The 22,082-nt window shown below is 39.1% G+C and overlaps 2 pseudogenes; both read left to right on the top strand.

The window, feature by feature from the left end:
* Nucleotides 1–3,667: 3,667 nt before the first annotated feature.
* LOC136281098 (uncharacterized) lies at nt 3,668–10,144 on the top strand (annotated as a pseudogene).
* Nucleotides 10,145–10,457: 313 nt separating this feature from the next.
* LOC131775872 (putative ankyrin repeat protein RF_0381) lies at nt 10,458–15,306 on the top strand (annotated as a pseudogene).
* The last annotated feature ends 6,776 nt before the right edge of the window (nt 15,307–22,082 follow it).

The following is a 22,082-nucleotide window of genomic DNA, read 5'->3' as shown; positions in this document are numbered from 1 at the left end:
TTTATCACAAATTGGACAAAGGAGAGAATTCTATAGTTTTAGCTTCAAGGTAAAGTAATCAAAAGCTTGAAAAATTCAACCTGTAGGTTTAATGTGTAAATGTTGACACAAATTGAACAAAGGAATTAAAGCTCTCTACTGCTAACAGAATTCTTAAGTTCTAGTTTCAAAATATAGTGTTCAAAAGGTTGAAGACCGTCTTTAGAATAACGTTTAAATGTTGCCACAATTTGACAAAGAGGAAAGAGCTGTACGGTCAACGGAATTCTTTAATTTTGCTTTCAAAATAAGGTTTTCAAAAAGGTGAAATCAAACGCAAGGCGTTATGGGTAAATTTTGTTACAAATCGGATAAAGGAGAAGGAGCTGCAATGCAGATACAGTTTAAGTTTTGGTTTCAAAATAAAGCTAACCTTAATAAGAAAGTTTTGTCACACATTAGACAAAGAAGAAAAGAGGTATGATATATATAGCTCTATAGGATATAGATGTATATATAAAATGTCGGTTTCAAAAATAAAAAAGAAAGTTGGTTACATAACACTAAAAGTTCTGAGAGACACTCATTGTGAAATATTTGAGGTGGATGGAATGTTTTGGGTCCTTCGTGAATATTCTATGGCGTCAAGTTCTCGTCTCCAGGAGGCAAATGCGCTGGAAATTTCTTTTCTCTGTATATTAAATCAGTAAAACACAATGTCAAACTTTCTTCAGTGCCAAGCTCATGTGGCACTTCTGCCCAATTTGAATACCAAATGATGTTTCACTTTAACGAATGAAGAATATTTAAGCGATGTTAAACGTTAGAAACCCTGAAACCGTAAAACTGCTGCTTTTAACGATGAACTATCAACTTAAGGGATTATGTAATTACTTGAATTTGAGAAAAAGCGCTCCAAAGTATGCCATTAGATTTTAAAGTATCAAGAAACAGTTAAGTTTTCGATTTTAAATAAAGACCTAATCTTTAAAAAAAAAACTCGCGTGTTGTTCTTGACGAGATGTGAGGGCCATTAAGCGAACAAAGTTTACTTAATGATTTGAAAGTACACGAGAAAGGTAGTTAATGTAGTTAGAAGCCTTCCACTCACCCGGTATGTAATATTCAATACATCTCCGAGTACTTTTTCTAGCAACTTACCACATACGATATGTTCTGCTCTCAACGATAAGTCTCTCTCCAACACAGCTCTAGCTTGGGTAAAATGATAATGTTTATCCTGTGTTGCTATTAAAATTACATCCACACAATCAATAATTAAAGCAGGTCACAACAGCTTTCAATACTCTCCTCCATACAGGATCTCAACCCACATCACTGAGGTAAGGAGCAAAATAAATTAATTTACCTGTTATCTTTCGATGGAAATGTCGCATACAGGATGTCATGTCTTTGAAGTCCTCTTTTCGCCTTTAACAAAAAAAATTACGACTTAACCAATGTTACTGATAAAAATATGTTAGAAATGAAGATTGCAAAAAGTGTTTACACATAGTGACCTCTTATGTAGTTAAGACTCATATAAAATAGAGAGCAAAATTAATTGAAATTTAAGACTTTGCTCAGAAGAATGGCGAATTTACTCTCAGTAGAGACGGTGTCATTGCGTTCGCTTTTTTGTACAATAATAAGTTTTCATTCAACTGATTCGTGCGTTTTATAGTTCATTGACACTAACGCAACGTTGAAATGGCCCCCTGCAAAATTGCGCAACAGCGTGCGCGTTCATTACTAGAAATGCGAGTCATGTCGTTCGCGCGATACTTCCTGACTGCGGTGTACTCAAAGTTCTACGGAGCATGCCCGAAGGTGTTAGGTTGCAAAAAAAACAAAGGTCGTTTAGATTGTGTTGCACTAAAAATAATCTTTCTTCAGCGAATTTTGAAACAGCTTCTTAAGGCAAAAGGAAATATAAACCTGGGGAAAAATTGTATCAAGCAGAAAGACTTGTCAGCAAGCACAGTGACCACGGATCAAATCACTAACAAGAGTGATGTAGTTGGGAGCGTTAGCTACAGCATCGCCCTTCTCAACTTTTCTATGCCATTCTTACAGAAGATAATTTGATGTTTCAAGTGACAAGGCAATCTGAAATTCGTCAACATCTTCCCTGCTGCGATAATTTTTTGCTGAGCTGCTAATTCGAAGATTAGCCGCAAATTTTTGCCTGTCACGATCGCCATGGTTTGAACTTTAAAAAAAAGCTAGTAGTGAGATGCGTTGCAGATAGTACGCAGTGTTTTCATATTTAAATTTTAATTGGCAAGCGGAAAATGTCACAACTACCCACACGACCCACGCACGCTTACGCACCCTTCCGCAGAGTTTCGCATAGTATATTTTCCAGCGTTGTAAACAGTTGACTGCGGATTAATGACTAACGTACTTGCGTATACACTAATATACAGATTTTTGCCAAGCCTAAAAGCGGAGCTCGCATTTTTTTTCCCGCACGTCTCAAGGGCACAACAACACCTTGCCCCGGCCAGGACTAGAACTCGGGTCGTCCGACTCGAAGCCCAGTGCACTGACCACTGGACTATCGAACAAAGCCGTGGCGGTGGCGCACCCGCGGTACAGTTGACCACGCATGTTAAAAGAAACACCTTGTACGGTCGTACGGTCGTACATCCACTACTATTTTGTATAATTATGGGGCTACGCTCTGCGAGCTCCGCTATAATAAATCATATACGAAGTACCTACCATAAAAATGCCCGGCTATATTTCCAAAGTGGCTCCCAAAACAAAGAAGGAAAAGTGCCGATACGGCGAGCGTTTTCTATATTTTTCGCCTTGATGTGACACATGTCTCCTTAACAGCGCATTAGATGAACAAGCGAATTATTGCTCTTAAAATTCGTTGATGTCCATATGTTTAGACATGTTTCTTTTCCTAACCGCTTCTAATTCCTATAAACTGAACATTTTTAATTGTCTGTTGCGAATTCATCATATTTTCGGTTATTTTTTCGATCTTTTTTTTTTTTAACGACACGGGAAGACATTTTATATAGAAATCATAATAAATAGCTGGCTTGGGTGGAGAACTTTTAAAGCAAATACAAAATCTGTAATTTGAGATGAAAAGAACATTAATTCTCATGTTTACGCAAGATTAACATAGAACAACAAATCTAACTGTAATACACGCGACTTGCATCTCATGCACACATTCGGTTCGGGCCCAGGGGTCTGATTCTCGAAAGTTCCGGTTACGGACCCGAGGCAATATTTTTTAATCAGAATTTTAAGATTAGCAGAGCAGGCTCTGGTACTCCAACCAGTCCATTTTGTTTCTTTAGCTAATATATTCATCATATAATTCTAAAAACCCCCTATCTTGAATAAAAACAGAAGAGCTCTAGGGGCCAGTTAAGTTAGCAGAACCTTCGAGAAACGGCCCGCAAACTACGCAGGAAACGGTTGAAAACTTTTCAATACGTCCACAGTTAGGCCATGTTTGGCTGTTTAAAGCATTCACCAACACTTGTACCATTCCATTATACAAGAATAAGGAGGGTTCATGCAGAAAAATTGCCCTGTTATTTATTTTCTTCTTTATTGCACGAACACTTCGATCCTCATACAAGGGTACCCAGAAAAGGTGACCGGATAAAATCGAATGTATCTTGCCTGGACTGGGTTATTCAGTGTATGTTTTACAATGGTGTTCAAGTCTGAATTCGCTTCAAAGATCTGCAATGAAAAAAAAGAGAAAGCACTTAATCATCAGTTAAAATTTACTCTCAGGTAAGCTACTTAAATGAGATTTCCCCCCCCTCCCCTCCCACCCTGATATAATTTATTTTCTGGACATATATTGAGAACTCATTTAAACCCTTCGCTGACATCACTGGACGAAAAAACAAACTTCCGGTCACGGAAGTGTTGCTAAAACCTGTGTTTCTATTGCGGAAACGTAACGGCTCACATGTGTTTACGTAGACAGAATCATGACATTTATTCATATTTCCGTCGCTGTGGACACAGCAGAACCGGACCACTTTTTCTACATGTTTCCAATGGAGAAGAGGACAAGATTTTTTATTTGAAAAAATGTGAGAAAAAACTCCAGATTTTGGAGATCACTGAAATTACTCTCATCCTGAGCGTTATTTATAATTCTTACATCAATTTTAACTCTTACTAACCGGTAAATCCTCTCTCAGCCTGCGCATGCGAACAGAAAAAAACCTAAGACTAGGAAATGTTTAAAGAAGAGATAAAATTGACAGCGTACTAAAAAGTGACCGTCACGTGTTGTACCTTTTCGACGTTTTTCTCTTTAATATGCAGTCCAACTGGTGCCATCAGTAGAAAACGAGAGCCTGTAGCTTTTTATAAACGATCCGTTTGCCTTTCCTTGTGTGGCGACTCCGCATACTGTGCGCCCTGCTCCCATATCAACCTGTATATAGTTATCAGTGATTTTAGAGGACTGCTGACACCAACCGCTGTCTCCATTGAGCCGTCCTTTGCGTGGATAATAGCTGAGATAATTGGAACTCGCAGTGATTTGGGCGTCAGGTACGATGTTTGGATCCTCTACTCCTAACGCCTCACAAGGTATTACAGCTGGAAGAAATGTAAATTCAGAACTTTTCTATAAATTATTTCAACACGCTTGTTGCGCTGGTAATCAGATCTTTGACACATGTATTCTACGTATTCCACGGCATTTTCTTTTGAGGTTGTAATTGCTACTTAAAGTGTAACATCGGTTTATTTATACAACTGTAGATACCCCTCACTTCGGATAGTGGTCCGCAAACCAAGCTACAAACCTTGTTTTTCTGTTCGATTTTATGGCCCAGGCACGAAGAGGGTCATAAATCCGAGCAAGAAAAAAAGCAGGGTTCCGTAACTTACAATACTGACCGAGAAAACGAGATTAGTAAGATATTTATCATGAAAAAACGCCGTGAGCAGGTTATTTACAGTAACTTTGGGTTCACATAGAGGGGGAAGGTTTCAATTCCAAAAAACGTGTTCAATTAAAGGCTATGTACTGTGATTTACAAGAAATGTTGTTAGATCCGACATAATGTTCGTTTTTGGAAATCATTTTGAATGCATTCTTTGCAAGACGGGTTTTTTTACCCGTAGCTTGCGAATGGCGACATCAATAAGGCTTCCCGTATATTTGCCCATTGTGCTTAATCACGTTGTGCACGTAGCTTCATTCAAGCTACACTATTTTGGCTTTGCATTTCAACTTGTGTCGCCGCCAGACATACATTCCCTTAGAAACAGGCTTTTGTATTGCTCGTTGTATTTCTTGTTACTTTGTGACATCTTGCTAATGACACCCAACCACAACAAAACCGCTGTTCATAATTGCTGCTCTTTCTTGGTGTAGAAGAGACGTGCTCAGGACACGTCAAAATGAAAACACAGCCTCCTTAATCTATTATTTTCGTTGTTTCCTTAGTACTCTACGGAATATGATCAGATTTTACGCCCTTTCGGTTAAAGTCGTCCAGGCCTAGATTCACATTTATATTAATTTAAAATTTCAAGACAAAGCGATGTGTAAACCCTCTTACCAGTGCAAGTTCTCCCATCTGCAATAACTCCAGGTTTACAAGCACAAATATACGTACAAGCACAAATATTTGTATTCTACATATATAATATGTAGAATACAAATATTCTACATTGACAACACTAGGAGACGAAACTTGATTATGAAATTTATCCAGAATATTCGAAAACTGAGAGGAAAACATGAAACAGGTAAGATGTTTGGTGTTTTTGCATCAATCCCAAGAACACTCAATTTGAGTATACAATAATTATTATCTGACTCACATTTAAATGTCATCAAGCAGTTCTGCTGTGTGTCATTATAATTTTAAAAGGTTGGTAGACACATAGAATGATTAAGTGGGAGTGGCAAGGGAAGGATACCACCCTGGTTTAATAAGTTCAGGCTAATAGTGGAAGCTAGTTTGAATTTTTTTTTCTATTAGCTTCACTCTTCTTAGCTTTCGGCTACTTTATGTACCAGCATTACCATACAGAGGCCTATAAATTTTTCTGGCAGATCCATAAATTTCAGAGCTTGAAATAAGGAACTAACAGAAGATGATTTGGGAAGTTGAAGAGCTTATCATCCTAGCTATGTTTTCAGCTATGAAATACCTGTAATCACACATGTATGATATAAACTATTCTCATTGCAAGCACATGTTTCTGTGTTACATGCTCGGAAATGAATTTTTTAAACATACACAGCAGAGGAAGAAGGACAAGCAGATGGAATAGAAAAATTGCGGCAGAAAATCCTGGAGGTGTTGAGCCAGCAGCCTTATATGGGGGAGAAAATAGTTGTCAGGTAAACGAAACTAACATTTTATTTAGCAAACCTCATTTCATGGACTTTGCGATCAATGTTTTACATGTATTGAAGCAGTCATGAAAAGTTCTTTGAGGAGCAGTCAGTGTTTTCATCATAACTGTATATGCATATAAATGTTATGAACACAGAAATATCTTACCTCCACTGGTTTGAACTTCATCAAAATTTTTTAAACATTAGACTGTAGAAATACACAGCAGTCAATTAAGTGTTAACAAAAAAACATCTAATTCATGACATTGTGACAATATTGTGGTTTTAAAAAGGTGTGAATGTTTGATGGATATTTTAGAAGGCTCAGCTCTTTGAATTGCGATCGTTCTTGGGAAAAACATAACCATATTTGAATTTCCCTAAAGTTTCGAGAAAGCCAGACCAAGGAAATAACTGGAAGACTGCAAATAAGTACATACTTGACTGAAGTTAAGATCCAACTTTAAACCCTAGTGCATTTTAAGTTTTCTATTGCCTTCTAGATGGTTTTTGTTTGAAAAGGTAATTGAAGCTTTGGTGGCTAAACAGATTTATCATAGAAATCTGCAACAACTTGAGCACTATGCAAGGAAACACTGTTTCATGGATGATGCCAAAGAGTTTGAGTGTATGATCTATTTTTACCATGACCTTGGGATAATAATCAAGCACTGCAGTACAGTTGTACTGAAGGTTCAGTGGTTGATTGATCTGTTCAAACAGCTGATAACCATTCCACCTTTCAATAGACAGGTAGGAAAAAAATTCATTTTGGATAGTCCTTACTTGGAAAATGTTCATTAACTTAGAGCAACAGAAAATGCAAGTGACACTTTTTTTTTCATAAATCGGCAACTAATGCAACAGCTTTTACTCTTTGATCTTTAAAACTGTTGACCCCGAGATATTTCATGTACCTTTTGCGGCTTCTTGCGGTCATAAATTGATTTAGACTTTTTACTTTACAGGAGACTTGTATTGACTTGCTACCACTCACAATCATTGTAATCACAATAGTTAATTTTGCTTGCGGTAATTTGTTTCTGTGGTGCTGAATAACAATCAGTAATAACCTTTGAGAAGCGCAAGGTACAAAATTGCAGGTTGAGTGTACTTTCCGACCATTTCGGTACACTGATTGAAATAAATTTTTTTCTAGTTCCTGTACATATTCGTGGAAAAAATTCAAAAGGAACATGTAGTGGACTTCTCTTTTGTAGATGCCTTCATTTGCTACGTACTGGCAGGAACTTGAAGCAAGTGGCATCCTTAGCATGGAACTTGTTGATCATGTGTTCTCCAGCTTTATTACGGGAGGAATCGTTAAGGCAGACATCCTTGACATGATGGAGCGATTTGGTTTGATCGCTTTGTACCAGCTCAGTTGAACTCATCGCCTCTAGAACTCTCTAAGATGAAACTATCATCAACTGATCCATGTCCATTGTATCTCGTCTTTGTTCGTGGCTTTGTCCCTCATAGTCTTTTCTGGCAGCTTGTCTCACGATCCATTCATTGGTGTTCAAAGACATGGGCCTCGCATCAACCCACCCTGTTCCAAAATGGAGCATGCTTCATCATTGGGAAAGATATTCATGATTTTGTCCTCATACGCAAAACAGGATTTGTGAAGATAATCTTGAGACAAAAAGCACAAAGTCATCAGGTTGTAGGACAGAACTCCGTCGAACTAGCAACTCTTGTTAGTGAATTTCTTGAAGACACCCTAAAGAATTTGTCACAACAAATACCATACTTGAGGGGACTGCAGTATAGGCTGTGTGTTGCATGTCCTTACTGTCATCAAGGCACAGAAGAAACACGTTGAGCATGCTCAGACCACATGAAAACCACTTGCACACACAAGGACTGCCTCCACCTCATTGATGCAAATGAAGGTCAGCCCGACATCTGTAAGCGAAAACCTTGGGATATGGTAGCACCAGTTTGTGGACTGAAGAAATGGTTCTTAAAAAGAAGAAGCCAGGTATAATTGATTACAATGATCTTTCAAGCCAAGATGACTAGCCTCGGTTTCATCTTTGCTTTGCTCCTCTAATTTACTTAATGTGAATATCAAATGGGCTGTTATCAGTATTGAGATAGGTTCTCTTCAGTTTTAGATATTGGTCAGAGAATTTCTAAGATAAAGTTATTTTTGAATTTTATACCTTTTTGTTTTCCGTGGTGAAGTATTGATCAATAAAAATTTATATGACAACATTATAAGTTTCTTTTTTCATGTAATTATCATAATCTAATGACCTTTCTTTCTTCAGAGTTTGTCCTCTTCAAATGTAGCTGCTAGATCACATGATGAAGTGAGCGAAATCAATTCAATGAAGTCTGTCACAGCATTACAGGTGTCTCTCCTAGGCACCGAGTGGAGTTCGTCAATGGGAGGCTTGTCCACCATCAACGGACAGCTTGCCATTCTGTTGACCAAACACTCTGAAGTGGATGTTACACTCCTTGTTCCCCAATTTGCCTGTTCTGAAGAAGAGAGGAGAACGGCTCGGATTCACAATATATCCCTCAGAGAGGTTCAAAGACGTCCAGGCTATGCCGACCCCCTTGACTGGCTGAGTGTCCCACCGAGAGATCTAGACATTGACATAGTGCTGGGTCATGGAGCAAAGCTTGGTAAACAAGCTCAACTTATTAGAAAATAGCGCCAGTGCAAGTGGATACAGGTGGTACATACTGTGCCCGACGAACTTGCAATGCACAAAAACTATCCCAATGCTATTTCCAAAGATGAAGAGAAGAATTTAACTGAAGTGGCGTTGTGTAAGTCGGCAGATGCTGTTATAGCAGTTGGACAAAAGCTAGCAGATGCTCTCTCCACTCAGCTCTGTTCATGCAAGAGTGAGGACGACATCCATCAACTGACTCCTGGAACTTTCCATGAGTTCTCTGATGTAAAACAAACCCTAAAGGAGCGTAACAAGTTCAAGGTACTGACGTTTGGCCGTGGTGACCCAGAGGACTTCAGCTTGAAGGGCTACAATATCTCTGCTAGAGCACTAGCTGAACTGAAAGACAGGTCTTACCATCTGATTTTCGTGGGTGCACCTGACGGTAAACAGGATGAGGTTGCAAAGAACTTACTCAAGAGTGGAATTGATAAGGACCAGCTGACTGTGAGGAAGCTCGTGAGAAGCAAAGAGAGATTGACAGAATTATTTTGTGAAGTTGATCTCTACATCATGCCCTCCAGAACAGAGGGGTTTGGTCTGACAGCATTAGAAGCGTTGTCTGCTGGTCTTCCCATTCTTATCAGTGGAAACTCAGGATTTGGTGAAGCATTGTGCACTGTACCATCAGGCAAATCATTTGTGGTGGAGTCTGAGGACCCTCAGGAGTGGGCAAAGGCAATTGCTGGTGTCTGACAGAAGGAAAGATCGGATCAACTTCAAGATATTCAACTACTGAGGAGTTTATACGAAGAGAAATTTAGCTGGGAGAAACAGTGTGATAGTCTTGTGGAGAAGATGTGGGACATAGTTCATGGTGAGAATGTTTTGAATATCCTTCAAAAAGTGTTCCAGGGGGCTACTCGGCTTTCGGTCTCTAATTAACTGTGATGGAAAGCATGAACATCTCATATAAAAAAGATGTTAAACATAAATAGTAATCAGTTGCTTTATTCTGTTGTTGATTGTTGTAGTATTAAAACAAAAATTTATTTCTATCTTTTTAGCTTCTAAAAGACGAGACACAAGAATCAGAGATCGGCAGGTCGAAGTTATTGACAAGTCAACCGAACAACTAACAGTGGATTCATCATTGAGTCCAAGTGAGTAATAAAATATTAATAACACATGATAATTGACATACCCCAAAGAGGTATTGGAAGGTTATTAGGAGAAGGTTAGGTTGGAAGGTTACTAGCTATTTTCTTTTCTTAACTTTTGACATCAGGCCAGCTATGCTTCGTTAAAACTTAGTAAGGCACTTTTTACTTATGAGAAATGTTTTCATTTATACCCCTGCGCTCTTCAGTCACAAACTCAAGATGTGCAAAAAAATTTGATATTCTTTTACTCTCTGATGCAGACAGACGGATTAGTGTTATTTATTTCTTTTAGTTATCTGAAGTTTTTAAGTTGATGTTGGTATGTCTATTAGGGTAGGTCACGTGATGTTATTGAAAGAGTATGATAAAGGTTTAGTGATAACACGGGCCATATCGTTAGCACTACCAGAACCTATCCCAGTGTTCACAGCGTAAAATGATCAGGAGCACTGTTACTCCTCCTTTATGGAATGATGGTCTTTTTTCTGGAGCTCTGATACCAGCTTGAACCCCCAGTGAAAAAGGGACCTTGATAGAGTTAACTGTATCACTTAAGAAACCACACAGTGACGTTGGTTACAGTTAAATTCATATGTTTCTTAACGTGGGGTCTGAAGAAGCCAGTCACCACAGTTTTAGTCATTTGAATCTTTTAGTTTCAAAAAGTTTCTTTAAACCTCCATCAGACGGCAGAATTTTGGTCATTCCCTGAATGATGGATCTTTCCTGTTGTTTTCCGGCTGTTTGCGAAGCGTTTTGGAATATACACGGCCGTTTTCAAGGACGTTTCCATGACAAAATTTGTTACTATGCAGTAAATTGCTAATTAAAGGTCGTCTCGTACCATTATGATAAAACTACTCCCTGACTCGTACTCTATGCTCTCAGGTTTCTATCAACAATCCCTTTTAGTTCCCTTCTTTAACTGATTCTTCTTACAGCCTGATGGAACAGATCTGTTTGACTTTGTCCATGGACATCAAACATGGACTGAATACCTAGTACACATGGAACAAGATGGCGCTTGGGGTGATCACGTGATTCTGTGTGCCGCAGCAAACTACTTTGAAACGTGCATTCAGGTGGTCAGCTGTCTATCCCATAGCAATGATGTAATCATTACGCCACATTGTCCAGTTGACGAAAGCAAACCTCTTGTGCTGGGACTTATTTATGAGTTGCACTATGTCAGCCTTCAACCCGTGCAAGGTACAACTCATTACATTACTCCAATTAATTGTAATTTCTGTTTTATAGTGATATTTGTTAGTTAGGATCCTTAATATTCTTTTCATTACCGAGTTGAAAACAGTCACCCTTTTTGTTGTTCGATTTGTTACTTTGCTCATTTAACACAAATCATGAAGTTTGTGGTTTTCATATTTCATGCTTCATCGCTGGCTCCCATCTCAATAATCAAACGCAATTCATGCACTCTGTTGTTCTCCCTTGCCGTTTAATCACAGTGTTCTGATTATCGTGTTTACAGGTTAAAGTGGAAGGCCCCTACAGTCACTTTAATCGGCTCTTGTGACGAGCCTGGCCAAAAATGACTTCATAGGCATACAGACTATTGATGCAAATTGGCCAACCAGAGATTTCTTCAGCCTGATTTATCTAATGGAAACTTTAAAATCTTAGATTTAATTAGAAGTTTTTTGACGTTAGTTTTCCAATGAATCGCATGAAAAGAAAAACAACCCAAATGACGAAGGGGCGTAAAGAAAAGACATCACACCGTGAAAAGTTATCGTAACTGTGCAAAAGTGTACATGTCTACTAGGAACAAAACACTATCATTAGTGTGAAACTTCATTTAAGGGGTTTGAAACATGAACGCGTTTACTCTTAATTTTGATGGACTAACAAAACCATTTTTTTTATTCTGCATGTACAACTGAATAAGAAATATGTACAATTTCAGTCAACAACGAGTTATTCAATGTATTCTTCATATATCGATATTTTTAAAACGAAATCGAGGTAATTCTTATCGAAAGAAAAAATAGAACATTTGATCACGGTTTAAATCACACTGTCGATCAGAATGTTGCTTTAGGCTATATAGCACCATGATCTCAGCAATGCATGAATAAACAGCACGTAGAGGAATGTGCCTTTCTCCCAGATTTAGAAGGAAATCGATAATTGAGATAAACTGCAGAAGTGCATTGGCTTGAAATGCCTATACCGATGAAAATGTAAAAATTAGACAAACGAGATTTCAAGGGTTCAAAACTCCAGTCTGAACCGGGTGAGTTGGAAACGTTCCAAATAATGGTACTTTGCTTAAGTTTAGGCCGGAGCTGTTTTCATATCAAATTGATGTCATGTTTCATTTCGATTGAATTTATTTTCCTTACGTTCAACTTCAAAAAGCATTTCAGAGCATTTAGAGCCATAACTCAACATAGCGTCATGGAACACTCCAAGAAAATTTTGCACTCTACGCCTAATTTCGATGCTGGCACTGACGAAGCCACCTCCATCACCGATTAAGATCACAAGGTCTCTGTTGTGAGGGAGTCATTGCCCTGATAAAGATTGTGTGACCCCACAAAGTTGACAACGAAATACGCCACAATTTGTTTCCCTACAATCACGACTATACTATAAACCATTGAGACAGTCCAAGAGTCATAGTTAGCTTTTTGCATGCCTTGTCGTATCTCGCGACCCGCTCCTCGCTTTTCACACGAGCAGTTCCATTTCTCGTTCCTGCAACATTTTTTGGTGCGTTGTGCCTCGTTTGTCGACCTTGGTTTTCTCAAGTGAAAATGAGGTTTCATTTGATTGGCTTCTTCATTGTCACTTACGAAGAAAAAAAGGAAGGTTCATTGGAGATTAACAACAATCCTTTCGGAATCCAGTTATGAACCAAACAATAACTATTGTTAGCGATTTCCATTTCCTCAGCGGGACTTGGAATTAAGCTAATGAATGATTGGAATAGTTTATCTAATTATATTAGAGAATAAAATATTGTTGCAGCCTTTAACAGGAATGTTTTAAATTTTATTGAGGATAATTAGAACTTTTATTTCTATATTTGTATTTACTTTTCTTACACCTTAATTAGTAGGACATCCCTAGCATGGTCCGTCAGCGCTTTTGGTTGTCTCCTTCACAAGGTCTCTTTATTGCGGTGATAAATTTAATTTAATAACTATTTGTAATCAAGTGGAGTGAATCTGTAATAAAAATAAACGAAAGAGATCAAAGGAGCAAAATAATAGTGAAACACGTGTGTTTTAAAACTCTGTAAATTTCCTTTCTTCCCTAGCACGTTTTACATGTTCTCCATACTACTCCCTAGACATTTCCAAGGGTTCTGACAAGGAGAATTTGTTCAACAATCAAGAGCTTCTTTATTTTATCAACTCCTTTATTCATTTATTATCACGAGCTTAATGTTGTCAGGAAAAATTAGAGGTTAGTCACCTTGAGGGGTTAAAGGGTTAAACACCGATTTTTACGTCCCCTTACCAATGAAACCCTGACAGCAATTAAATCGCGTTTTTACTTTGAAATCAACAAAATGCCAACGTTTTATCACACGTTGTCGCAGTGAAATCTCAACTCCCTCAGTTCAAACGCGACAACAACCTCGAGAAACTTCACTCCGGAATCCCGGGGTTGTAAGACAGAATGTAAACGCGGGCTATTTTCGATCATAGCCAGGCGAGTTACCTCGCCTACCTGGGGTCTGGGAAATGCCGAATAGAGCACCGTGCCTAATAGAGTGCGACGCAAAAATTATGACTGATTGTGCAATTGAAGCCAAGTGGTTACTCAGTATTTGTGACGCAAGATACGGCTATGTCAAATTGCTCTTGCTATAAACACTGTTTAGTGCCGCTCCCGCTAAGAGCGGTCCTCTCGACTTCCCGTCGGAAAAAGGTTTTCTTTTATTTTTGGCCCATTTAAAGGGTTTAGGACACATGTTTCAAAAATAGTTTAGTTGTTCTCCAATTCTCTTTTCTTGCTTCGCCACAAGCCAAAAATCATTTTTGGCCAGACCACCCCTGTGAACAGCGATCGAAAGTGTCAATTTCAAAGATTTTGTCTAAAAAATTAAAATTGAATCAGTTACACCCTGCTGGAGGGGACAGTAACATCACTAAGCTGAATCCATGCTTCCTTTCGCATTTTCTGTTGACTTCGGAGACGCAACAGGCACAACACTGCTTATGGATGCTGCTTTGCGTATTAATGTTCAAGTGGTATAGAGTTTGATTCAGGGAGGAGGGGATCCGTCCCTGATGGACAACAAAGGATGGAATTCGTTACATTTCGCCTCACAGGGAGGAGACACTGATATCATTGATCGTATCCGGCCCATACTCACCTGCCCAACATTGAGTCAAAACCAGACGAGGGTTGGACGCCACTAATGATGGCGGCTTGGTGTGGCAAATTACATGCAGTGCAATGGTTTCTTGAGAAGGGGGCAACTGAAACTTCTGTTGATAGCAATGGATGGAATGTATTACATTTCGCCGCACAGGGCAGTGACCCTGATACCATTGATCTTATCCATACTCACTTGCCGAACATTGAGCCAAAAACAGGCGGTGGTTGGACGCTACTAATGGTGGCTGCTGTGAATGGCAAATTTCATGCAGTGCAATGGTTTCTTGAGAAGGGGGCATCTGTATTATTATGAATTAGGGGATGGAATTCGTTACATATGGCCGCACTGGGCGGAGACACTGATATCACTGATCTTATCCATACTCACTTGCCGAACACTGAGTCAAAAACAGGCGAGGGTTGCACACCACTAATGGCGGCGGCTTTATGTGGCAAATTACATGCGGTGAAATGGTTTCTTGAGAAGGGGGCAACTGTAACCTCTGTTGATAGCAACAGATGGGATATACTACATTTTGCAGCACGAAGTGGTGACCCTGATACCGTTGATCTTATCCTTACTCACCTGCCGGACATTGAGTCAAAAACAGCTGATGGTGAAACACCTCTTATCATTGCTGTTTGTCATGGCAAGTTGCAGAGTATAAAGTATCTCCTGGAACGGGGAGCCAACCCTTTGGCAAAAGATAACAGAGGGCAGGATTCTTTATATCATGCCTCATTACGTGACTCAGATGTCTTGGACTTGCTGCCGAGTCACGTAGCTAACAGTGAGTCAACAACTGGCAATGATTAACTCAGGTTGGTCTGATAAGTTCTTGAGCTTATTTTGTGTTCGTTTAAATCTTCAATGTCAAAATATAAGTTGTTGGTTTGTTTGCCGCGCCAACTTTAAAACCGTTGTGTAAACCAAGAGGTTCTATTTCTGCCAATGTAAATTTTTAACAGACTGTATGATATTTTAGGATTTTTCCAACTCAGTATAGATCCACGTGCAGTGTTTAAAGGTCATGCACTATGACATTTATCCCGTTGAATAGCTTCTTTCGTTGAAGTTTACCTCTTGAACTTGGTCTTCCTGTGGCGTGTTTGCTGAACGTAACGATTTAGTCCCATCAAGCTGATTGATTTCAATCACAGTGTACATGAAGGCATTTTTCTCAGAATTTGGTTACCCAGCTTTTGAAAGCTTTCATGAAATAAAACTTGTACAAGTCACTCTAAGACGAAAGTCGGTCGCATGTGGACAGACTTTGTCATAGCACAGCTATAAGCTTAAAACAAAGGAATAATCCGAATGAATGGTATTTTGCGGTATTAGTGCTGGGCTGCCTGTGGTACGAGACGGTATGAACCAGTGCAGCGTGTTCTTGTTCAGTTGTCGTAGGTATCTTCATTTCTCTCCTTTAAATACTCATCGGTTTGTGTCTCTTTGGTTGCAGTTTGCGTGGAGTCGTGAATATTTGATGTTCTCCTCTGGCTTTCTCTATAAAGGAAAAGCTGTCAGTGTTGGAGAGTTTGGAAAATGAACCCACTCTGAAGTGTATGTCTGTACAATATTACCAGTGATTTTATTTTTACTTTGTTAAACGTTTTTAAAATTGATAAGATTTTGTATATATTTCACAAGTAAAAGGGTGTTTTTTTTTACAAGAACGCACTGATTTCAAAGACAGAAGAGTAAGTTTCTGCAGTGTTACCGGCCTCTTCATTTTTTTGTTTGAGACGTTTTAAAATTCATTTGATTTTGTATATTTTTCACAAGTAAATGGGTTATTTTTTTGACCATATAACATTTTTTATTATAGAACATAGAAGTGTAATGTAATGTTGTGTAGTTTTATGCAAAAGTTAGAAATATGAACGTAAATGGCATTTCGTTGAGCAAGGTTATGTCTTAGCTGAAAATGCCTTCGATTACTTTTGTACCAAGCAAGGTTTGAAAATATGAAGTTTGAATTCAGAAGCTTAGCCAGTGTATTTTGCACTTCAGATTTATTTTTGAAATACTATTTTATATAATAAAACATACCCTTTACTTTTAACGCGATCGCTGTTAAGAATATCTCATTTTACAAGGAAACCTGTTCACAGAATACATGAAGAACTTTCTGCATTCTGATTGGTTGCAATACAGTTTTCATGTAACACCAATGCAGAAGAGAGCTATTACAGTGCAGAACATTGTTAATTCAATAACGAACTGTTTAATGGCTTAAAAAGAAAGGCGTGCCGAAAATTTTCCCCTTTGACTTAACACGTTGATTTGACCGAACGCACAATGATGCTTGCAAGGTTTGGTTGTATGATTTTTTTGCGTGTTTTACCTCTTCTTTGCCTCTTTTATCAGGTGAAGGTATCCGGAAAATTAGATCATTTATAAATGAATTAAAAGTGATTTTTTGTAGGCAATTTGAAGTGAGTGAGCACTCGTAATTTTCATAAAGTCGTGCTATTATCTTGATTAAAAAAATAGAAAAGAAAACGAGGATATTTATGCCAAATGTCACTCGAATTAGTGACACTTAATGAGAAATGATAACATCACAGTGACTCCAACTATAATAAATATTTAGTTAACCTTTGCAAGCGAGTTTATAACATTGGTCAATAAAATTTTATATCACCGAGCAAAAGAAGGTGGTTGTTAATGGGAAAACGACTTTGATATTTCTAGCGTCTAGCGTTTAAATTGGCCACCGTAAAGAATTTAACAACTGAAGTTTCGAGCGTTTGCCCTTCGCCAGAGCGATAGACAAAGGGCTAACGCTCGAAACGTCAGCTGTTACTCTTTACGGTGGCCAGTTTACGTTATTAATTCAGTTGATAATACTACATTACTCTGTTGTTCTCTCCCACCGACACAGCACTACAGCTTCTTTAGAAACTTGCCCTCTTTACTAAAAAAAAAAATTCAGGCAAAGGACTGCAAATAACTTACAAAAACCATTATCAGGTTCCCCTTCCATAAATTGCCCGCTCGGCAAGAGAAGAGAAAAAACATTGATGAAACACATTGTAGAACACACTGGCACAGTACAAAAATAGTTTAACACATCTATACATGTGACATAAACGTTCTACTGTTGTTTCTGACTTATTAAAAGGGGTTACGATGACGTCAAATATAGTAAATACCAAAAGTATTGGTTTACTAAGTCATGCACTATTTGAGATCTACGAACGAACCATAGCATACGGTGGAAACTCCAAATTAGTAGTGTCATAAAGCCTAAAAAAGCCCCATTTAGAGTAAGTTTCAATTTGGTAGTGGGTGGTTGGAAATACTAGGATTTTTTATAATTTTCTAACCAGTAACAAACTAAGTACGCCACACGATGTACAAAACTATCTTGCTTATACGATGGAACTTTCAAACCGTTACCAGTGGGTATCGGTACTCAAGTACGATGACGAGTTTCGCCTCATAATTATCCGTGGAGTTTCGGCTCTAATCACCTCCACTCCATTATTTTAGAACTTATTTCTACCAAAACCTCCCCTACTTTCAGGTCTTTTAACTGCACAATTCGTACCCTTCACTAGTGATGGGCGAGTTATTTTTGCCGCAACTTTAGCAGTTCAAGGGGCTGAAGCATTCACAATTGTACATACGAACACGTATGCAGTCGCCGCGTGTCAGTAGGAAAAGCTTGCGGTGTTAACCACTCAGGTTTCGTTCATGTTGCGCAATCTTCACTGCAACAGCAAATTAAACCGGCCACGCAAAATTGACTAGCGCTCCTAAGTTCACCGCTTAACACAAAGCTATAGCTGCAAGAACTCGCGGGGGAAGAGGACGAGGCGTTTTTGGCAGATAGCATTTTCAACGGCTTTCAATTGGTGGACCCTAATACGCAATTCACCGAAGTAAATATGCGCAATTATAAATCGGCTACTAATCCCACCTTTAAACTGTTGGTGGAAAAAACCATTCGCAACGAAATTCAGCAAGGAAACTAGGTGATTACGGCTACGAAACCTACAGTGGTAAGCGCTTCAGGAGCGATTCTCAGACCGAACTCTTCCGAGGTACGGCTTATCCATGACTGCTCTCGACCGTATGGGCATGCGGTCAATGAGTTTATCAGCACGCGGTATTTTAAATTTCATTGACTAGATGACGCTATCAAACTCTTAAAACCTAATTATTTCATGGCTAAAATAAATCTCAAACATGCTTACCAGTAGCGACCCACCCACCCCGCAAATTATCAGGCTACAGGCTGCAAGTGGCAGTTTTCGCGGAAAGATTTTGACAGTTGTTTTTACGACACCCGCCTTCCATTTGGTGCTGAAAGCTCTCCTGAAATCTTTCATCGTCTAACACAGGCTGTTCGACGCATGATGGGGAAGAGAGGTTTTGTGAACATTGTCGTTTATCTCGACAATTTCCTTGTCTTTGGTGCTACGCAAGCGGAATGCACCCATGCCTGTGAAGTCGTAATTGCTACAATTGCTGCAGGATTTAGGTTTTACTATCAGTCAGCGTAAACTCATGCCACCTACCTGCACATTAACTTTTCTGGGTGTTGACCTGGATACAGTCTCGTGTAGCACGGCGTTCCAACAGGAGAAAATTCACGAATGCCAGACCATAGTTTCTAGTTTCTTCCGTAAAGGGCACACTTCCAAAAATCAATTGCAGCGACCGGCAGGTAAATTAAAATGGGCGTACAGAGCAATATATAGATAACGGTGTAATGTGTGACTAACACAGTCTATAGACTGTGCGATTTTACGCCACTGTCTGCGTCGGTGTTCATACTGTAAGATTTTAAGCCATTGACTAACGGCGTAAAATCTCTCCGTATATATATATATACCAACTGGAAAAATTTACGCCGTTAGGTACTGGCGTAGAATCTTGCGTATTATAACTACCGTTTGGAAGAAATTACACTGCAAGTTACCGGCGTAAAATCTTACATATATACATTACAGACTAAATAGAATTACGCCGTTAGTTACTGTCGTAAAATCTTATAGTAAATAGAGTAAAATATGTAATGTAAATTTCACGCCAGTAATATAATTTGATTATATATAAATGAATTATAATTAATCTACCGACGCAGATAGTGGTGTAAAATCTTACAGTATGTAAACTGCATTACGCCGTTATATATATTCCCCTTACTTGACCACCCAGCGTGGTCTTGTCTACAACCACTTTCTGTTGCTCAGCGATGGGGTCACCTCTGGGCAAACCATCTAGTTATTATTTACAGTGATAACCAGGCGACCGTGCAGATCATCAATAAGGGTACCACGAGCGACGAAATCATTACGCAGGAGCTCCTTGCGCTTTTCTGGCTCTCTGCGCTCCACAATTTTCATGTAACTGCCACTTATCTCGAGGGTCTCGTAACACTATCACTGACTCGGTTTCGCGCCTTCATGAGCACCCTCATCTGTTATCCTTTTATTCCGTCGTAACTGGGGACGCTTAGGTTGCACTGCGGCAGCCAATTTGGCGCTGACTGATCACATGTCGTCTCACGATCACTCCTTCGTGTTTTCTAGGTGCACACGACCCTCGGTTGGCCTCTCAAAACTCATCGCGACACCTACGTGAGGTTCTGCCTCTACATGGGTTACACTCCGGTCCCAGTTCAGCTTGATCAACTGCTTCCATACGCCGCTTTCCTAGCCTGCAGTCTTAAAGCTCCGTTCAAAGCTATCTGATCATCATAGGTATTCTTCACAAGGAGTTTGGCCTGCCCAACCCGCTGCTCGATAACTGGCAGCTTAAGTCACTGATCACTGGTATCAATCGATCTAAAGGGCTAACGAAAAGCCAGAAACACCCCATCTCGGCCTCTATGCTCTTACAGCTCCATGATCGGCTTAATTTGGAAATTAGCATCGAGGCTTCGTTCTGGGCTATTTGTATGGTTGCCTTCTATGGCATGTTTCGGAAATCCCACCTTTTACCCATGTCGCCGACCTCCTTTGACCCGCGTAAGCAATTAACTAAGGCTGATTTTAAAATCTTCCCCCGGGGAGTTCTCACTAAAATTCGCTGGAGTAATACCATTCAGTGTCGTGGGCGCATAGAAATCTCACTTCCTTGCATTCCGCGCTCCCCGTTATTTCCAACGGCAGCCATCGTCAACGCGCTTCGCTTTACGGCCTCGGGTTCTAACAGGTGCTCTCAGACATTTAACTGGTCGGACGACCGCCAGCTTGTTCAAGGGTTTTCCTGTGGATCTTTTACTTCTTTTCTGCGCAATCATCTTGCACCGCTCGGTTTTGACCCTAAGCTTTTCGCGGGGCACTCCCTTCCCAGGGGTGGGGCATCATTTGCTTACCAATGCGGTGTTCCCATTGAACTGTTTAAGGCTCTCGGCGAATGGCACTCCGACACCATTCTCATCTATTTAACCATGCCTTTAACAGGTCGGCTTCATTCCGCCTACATGCTTTGTAAAGCCATCCTACGACATAACCCACTACACCCTCACACTAACTAACACTTCCGCTCCTCCTTTTCTGAGTTCAGACCGTTGGTTTAGTGTATTCGTCCCATATCTTAGTGATGTAATAGTCTAGTGTGTTATTTACGTAGGATTTATTCATTTAATAAACTGTCTGGTCCCAAAACAAGCCTCTTTCTGTTGTGGTGTTTAGGTGAATATTAATCTCTATTAATATGAATCTAGACATCGATAACTGAGAGGCCTGAACTGGGTACAGGCAGGGTGCAAATAAGTATTTTCCCTTTTCTTTAAGATTGAGCAATTTGTTTAGCATATTAGTCATCAGCCTTGGGTAGAGATAATGGCTATTCATGCATTAATTGCGAAATTACTTTAGTATTACCGCTTACGTATCTGTGCACGTGTTATTAGTAATCTAGCAAAGAAGCAAGCAACAAGTTTATTTCTAGCTTTAAGAAAGTTCTAGTTTCCCTCCCACCCACACCATCGACAGTTTTGATTGTAGCTTAATCTCATTCATGCTTGATTACTGGACCATTGATTCAGTGTATTCGTCCAATATCTTTGTTATGTAATAGTCTAGGGTGTTATTTACGTAGGATATATACATTTAATAAGCTGTCTGGTCTAAAAACAAGCCTCTGTCTGTTGTGGTGTTTAGTTTTATGGTCAACCCATTTCCATTCTTATTTCATATGGAAATGAATCAAACTTGATTTGGTGACCTATAAGTTTTTTTTCTGCTTATATCTTAACATAATTTAGTTTGACGTTCATTGCAAGTTGCTTGGAAAGAAGTCTCGTTTGAGTCTGTTCTTTCTTTCAACAAACGATTTTGATCACAAATGGGAAAGAAGATAGTTTGCCAGCACCAATTTTTTTGGAGAAAGAGAGGGAGTTTTTTTTCAATAATTTCTCATCTATTAACTTATGAATTTATTTGAATGTGTATTTCTACATTTTTTTTGTATTACTTGTGTGAAATTAAATTCAAGAATTTTTTACATATAATGTATTGATTCTGCCACATGCAGATCTGTTAAATGTTTGGATTTAGTTTAAAAATTAAAAAGCCATATTCTTAGAAAGTGATTTCAAGGTTTGAAAGTAAGTCAGCCTTTGATAATGT

The sequence above is a fragment of the Pocillopora verrucosa genome, chromosome 5 (assembly GCF_036669915.1).
Source record: "Pocillopora verrucosa isolate sample1 chromosome 5, ASM3666991v2, whole genome shotgun sequence".
In the NCBI taxonomy this organism is placed as follows: Eukaryota; Metazoa; Cnidaria; class Anthozoa; order Scleractinia; family Pocilloporidae; genus Pocillopora; species Pocillopora verrucosa.
Note: the sequence above shows the minus strand (reverse complement) of the source record. Positions and strands in the feature narration are given on the sequence as shown.